The following is a 5,958-nucleotide window of genomic DNA, read 5'->3' as shown; positions in this document are numbered from 1 at the left end:
GTTATTTATTATCTGGAGGCACTGCTTATCCTGAAACACCTCCGTAAACCTTCTGTTCCCCAAAACCTGAAGGTAAGACTTTAATTGCTGAAAAATAGTTGCTAGTCATTGGAAACTTGCGCAGTGTAATGATATAAAGGGTCTCTAAACCACTATGCCAATACATGGAGCTTCTGTAGGGTTAGGGTTATCAGGACATGATAGGAGAGTATGCAGTTTTTGGATTTTTAGCAATCTCACTAGATTTAAGTCGCCAGGTGTAAGGGTATGTGCACACGTGAAAAATTGGAGTGCAGTTTTTTCTGCACAGAAACTGCACCTCTTGGCAGAAAACGCAGGCGCAGATTTGATGCATTCTCCTGCGTTTTTATACCTTTTTTTATGTGTTTCGGGGTGCAGTTTCTTGTGCAGAATGTCTGCGTTTTATCACTTTTCCAAGCGATCTGAAGAATCGCTTGGAAAAGTGATTGACAGGTTGGTCACACTTGTCCAGAAAAGTGCTGGACAAGTTTGACCAACTCTTTACTATTGATGCTGCCAATGCAGCATCAATAGTAAAAGATAGGATGTAAAAAATATATATTTAGCGCTATTCTTACCTTCCGCCGGCCCCCGGAGTCCTACCTGCCTTCAGTGACGCTGCCGGTGGATGCGTTACCAGTAATGCATTGCGGTATGACCTCTGACGTCACGGTCTCGCGAGATCGCAGCATCAGAGGTCATACCGCAATGCATTACTGGGAACAAATCCATCGGCATCGTGGCTGAAGGCCTCCGGGGGCCGGCGGAAGGTGAGAATAGCGATTTTTTTTTTTTTTATTTTTTATTTTAATTCTATTTTTTTACAGGATTATGGTACCCAGGGTCTGGAGGAGCGTCTCCTCTCCTCCAGACCCTGGGTACCAGCTGCACATGAAATGCTCACTTTCTGCATCGTGTGCACAGCCACATGCAGAAAGTGAGCGTTTCAATGCAATCCTATGGGGGCAAAAACGCAGCGTTTCAGCACAAAAGTAGTGACATGCTGCTTTTTTTTCCGCAGTCCGTTTCTGCAGCGGAAAAAGAAGCCGCATTAGCACAGCACTGCGGAATCCCATAGGATTGCATTGGTTGCTTTTTCTTTGAGTTTCTGCAGCGGAAAAATGCGGCAAAAGCGCTAAAAAAAAAAGCAACGTGTGCACATACCCTAAAGGCTCCCAGCAATCTTATCACTCGCTGCACTTGACAACCATCGGGGACAGAAAATCACATGATAGTCACTCTGTATATTGGGACCCTTATGCCATTGGGACACTTATGCCATTTGTAATCTTCCTTCTCTTATAGACACAAGAATGGCTTGATAGGCAGCCCTATGAGAACTCAAATGGCCAGAGACTGTGTATAATTAAAACCGAAGAGGATATTATTATATTGGACGACGAGGATGAGCAGGTGAGGTTTTTTAAAGGTTATATTAATTATATATAGCACCACATTGTTTGCCTCCTTCCAAAAACAGTGCACCCTCTGATTTATGGTTGGGTGTTATATTTGCAGCTTAACCCTTTTGAGTTCAATGGAACTGTTTTGTAATAACACACAACTGTGGGTCAGGTGTAGTGCTGTTCCTGCAAAGAGGAAGCAATGTTTTACCTTCACCGGAATACCCCTTTAACAAGATGTCTTAATTTTGACAGCATTTTCAAGTCTACTTCATTTACATAAGGCCAAATCTACAAAAAATGAACAACAAAACAGTGCCCCAGTTCCTTTTGTCCACTAAAGGCCTACCGATAAAGAATTCTAGCAGAGACTTGGCACGGCTTTTTTCAAGGTATGCCAACAGTGGGAATAACAATCCGCAATTTCATGTAGAGTCTACCATGCATTTACCAATTTAAAGTTCCTGTTTTCCTCAGTTATAAACTACCCCAACAGTCCTGGAAGGCTTCAATGGCTGCGTTTGACTCGTGGGCACAAGAGCCCTAACCTTCTCACATGCCATGTTTTAATGCATTAGATTTAGGCTATGTGCACACGTTGCGAAAATGCTGCGGACATGTCCGCGGCATTTCCGCTACTACCTGCCATGGGAAACCGCATGCGGAATTCGCATGCGGTTTCCCGCAAAATCACAAGCGTAATGCAAGCATATTTGGCTTGCAGAACGCTTGCGCTTTCCAAGCGATCTGAAGCATCGCTTGGAAAGTGATTGACAGGTTGGTCACACTGGTCAAAAATAGTGTTTGACCAGTGTGACCAACACTTTACTACTGATACTGCCTATGCAGCATCAGTAGTAAAAGATCAGAAGGTAATAATAAATAAATATTGTTATATTCACCTTCCGACGGCCCCGGAGTCCTCCGCCACGCCTCCGTCATCTCCTGGTCTCAGGATGCCTTGCGCGAATGACCTAGACATCACTGTCTCGCGAGACCGTGACGTCAGAGGTCATTCGCACAAGGCATCTCTGGGAATGGGACCTCCGGCTGCGTGGCTGAAGGCAGGAAGGACAGCGGGGGCCATCGGAAGGTGAATATAACAATATTTATTATTTTAATTCTATTTTTTACAGGATTATGGTACCCAGGGCCTGGAGGAGAGTCTCCTCTCCTCCAGACCCTGGGTACCAACCGGACATGAAGCGCCCACTTTTTGCATAGTGGGCACAGCCACATGCGGAAAGTGAGCGGTTCAATGTAAGTCTATGGGTGCGGAATCCCTTGGATTCTGCACAAAGAATGAACATGCTGTATATTTTACTGCGAGGCGAATCCGCCGCTGTAAAATTCCCAGCATTAGCACAGCTGTGCGGAATCCCATAGGATTGCATGGGATGCGGTTTTGCGGGTTTTCCGCAGTGGAAAAAAGCCGCTTAACCGCTAAAAAACCGCTACGTGTGCACATAGCCTTAAAGTGGAACTCTGGTGGAGACAAGTTAGCACTTAACTTGCTAGGGCACAACTTGCAGATTGGTGGGGGTCCTGCCACTTTGACCCCCACCAATCACCAGAACATGACTCTGAAAGGTACAAATAGGGGATAACTTGTTTTGACCGGAGTACCTCCTTTAAGTAATAATGAACTAAAATATACAATTGATACCCAATTTTTGGACAGATAGTCAACTTGGACACCAACATAGTGAGTTTATAGTAAATTACTGGTCCTTAACTTCACAGATCTCCAGTGGTGAAGAGAAAGAGGAGCACAGAGGAAAATGACAGCAATGAGGAATCTGGCACCGAGGAATCTGGCACCGAGGAATCTGACAACGAGGAATCTGACAACGAGGAATCTGGCACCGAGGCAAAATATAGCTGCTATGAGAAATTGCTTGAAAGATATCCCCTTCATTTGAACAACCCTATTCCAAAACTAAGCATGTGCAAAAGCATCAGCAAGGTCTTTGCAACATTTTGCCGTGATAAGTGGAGGCGGAACCAAAATCAAATGAGAGTTGCAGATGATGCTGGTAAGTTCTTATATGTTCATTTGAATGGTGATTATATGTCTGCATAAAACCAGGAAAGGATGTCCTGGAAAACCACAGCCTTGTGAAAGCAACCTAAATATAATGCAAGTTTTTTTTTTTTTTTTTCCTTGCAGGTCACTTCAGGCATATGCCAAAAAATTGTGAGGTGAAAGCCTATATAGAAAGTCAGCAGTGGAAAAATAACCTACCAGGACTAGACAATATAAGACAAGCTTGGAAGAAGCCCGAATCGAGAAAAACAGTTGATTGTACGTACATCAAGGATTTGGTTCAATCACAGGCATGGAGAGGACTGGTGATCACAAAGGACCACAAGAGGAGCGGCAGGAAGCTAATGACAACAGAGTTCTTCAAAAAAGGAGAAATTGTATGTGATTATCATGGGGTTCTAATGGAAGGAAAGGAAGCCGAAAAACTTCAACAGAGAATTATTGATGGAAACTGCTATATGTTCTTTTTTACATTCAAAGAGAAACACATGTGCATTAATGCAACTGAGGAGCCTTGCCAGTGCCACAAAGATATGCCATCTACTTTTGGTAGAATTATCAATCATTCTAGAAAAGTCAGCAATGTTAAACCAGAAATTAGATGCCTTGAAGGAGAGAACCCTATAATAGTTTTTGTTGCTAAAGCTGATCTTAAGCCAGAGACAGAGCTGCTATTTGACTATGGAGTCAAGAAGGACCAATACGGGGAAGGAACACATATGTATTGGCTGGACAGCTAAATGCATATACTTTAAAATGCTGCAGTGAACAGTGGCATGCGAAAAATTGGCCCTTATCACAGCTTTGTGCCCAATGTTCGTTCAGCATATTAAAGGGGTTTTCCTCACGAACAATCTTCATTTTATAGGCGATTTTAATCAATAATAATAATTTCCACAATTGGATATGTTTAGAAAAAAAAAATGTTCCTGTGCTGAGGTAATCGTATATATGTGTCCCTGATATATAATGTGTAATATCTGTTTCTGACCATGCGCAGAACACAGTCTGATCATACCACAACTCCTGGGCAGGGGAGGACGCAAAAGAGAGGATACACACATTACAGCATGGGATGACAGCAGATTCTTTTTTTTTTTTTTTTTGTCAGGTTTACCTTTCCCTGCCTGTGTATTAAAAAAAGATTTCCATTCTTTTTTTTTTTTTTTTTACACCCACTTCTTCCCCTGCCCAGTAGCTGTGGTATAATCAGACAGTGTCTCTGTATGGTCAGACAAGAACGTTAAACATTATATATCAGGGACACATATAGATTATCCCAGCACAGAAACATTTTTCCAAACACATCCAATTGTGGAAATTATTCTTCCAAGATCTATTGATTAAAATTAACTTTATTCATGGGAAAAACCCCTTCAAGCTTGCTATGCTGTTTGCATAGCCCACTGTCTTTATGCCGGGATCACACTGGCGCGTAATACGGCCGAGTCTCTCAGATTAGTACCCGGCACTGCCAACGGCCTCGGGAGTGGAGCGTGCAGCTCCATGTATTGCTGTGTGGCTGCACGCTCTGCTCACGAGGCAGGCAGCAGAGCCGGGTATTAACCTGCGAGACTCGGCCGTATTACGCGCCTGTGTGATCCCGGCCTTATCATGACATATGGGCTATGAGAATGTCAGTGACACAATCCATGCATTATTCATATATTCCAAGCTGTGACAGGAGGTAGCCTGTCACAGATAGCCTGCCTGATCTCAGAAATGTGTAGGTATTCCTGTTCCTTGTTTTTGTGCAACCCGCCAGTCATTACAAATATAGCGGGGCAAAACGAATAGTGCATGCAGCTATCTTAGTGTGGCAAACGTTCAGCTTGGGCCTTTTTTTTTGTGTGCCACCCTGCACTAAATTTTAGAGCAGAAATCAGTCAAATAATACCATATATTCAAAAGTTTGGTAGAATCACAGTTGCCTGAAACATACAATTTGTTAAAACGCTTTCTCTGTTAAGTTCAATGTATCTTAATCTATCTATATATATATATATATTTATTAAAGGTTTTAGTGATTGGCAGCTTTATGCTTGTTAATGGTGTTGGGGTTTGTATAGCAATCTTGTTACTCATGGCCTCCTTGTTAAAGCAATCTGCAATAAACTAAGACAGGGAGCGTTTACACAGGATTCTACTTGTTACACAGCTCATGTCATTCTATCGGACTTGGAAAGCGGCATCTGTAGATGCAGTTTTCAAGCTCCCATAGAACAAAATGGGCTTTGAAAAGTCCCTTGTGAAAAGCTCCCTCATGCTGTGGACTCAGAATTCTATTAACTTGGTGAGGAAATTCTGTGGATTTTGAGGAAAACACTTATCCATTGAAGAACATATAGGTAGACAAATGGATTATATAACTTTACATATTTATATTTCTCTTGAATAGTCCAAAACTGTATTACACTCTTCACATCCTTCATTGTTCCCAATTGGAGGAGGCTGTAGCGAAAAAAAAAACAAAAAAACAGTGATTTG

General features: G+C 42.5%; 1 long non-coding RNA gene across 1 annotated transcript; it reads left to right on the top strand.

The window, feature by feature from the left end:
* Positions 1 to 802: 802 nt before the first annotated feature.
* LOC141059344 (uncharacterized) lies at positions 803 to 4,587 on the top strand. The gene is made up of 3 exons (XR_012222416.1): positions 803 to 1,434; positions 1,680 to 1,816; positions 3,168 to 4,587. It is a non-coding gene; the product is annotated as an uncharacterized lncRNA (long non-coding RNA).
* Positions 4,588 to 5,958: the final 1,371 nt, after the last annotated feature.

This window comes from Dendrobates tinctorius, unplaced genomic scaffold, assembly GCF_039654945.1.
Source record: "Dendrobates tinctorius isolate UK_male_01 unplaced genomic scaffold, ASM3965494v1 ptg000227l, whole genome shotgun sequence".
NCBI lineage: Eukaryota > Metazoa > Chordata > Amphibia > Anura > Dendrobatidae > Dendrobates > Dendrobates tinctorius.
This window is presented reverse-complemented; position numbering and strand designations above follow the sequence as displayed.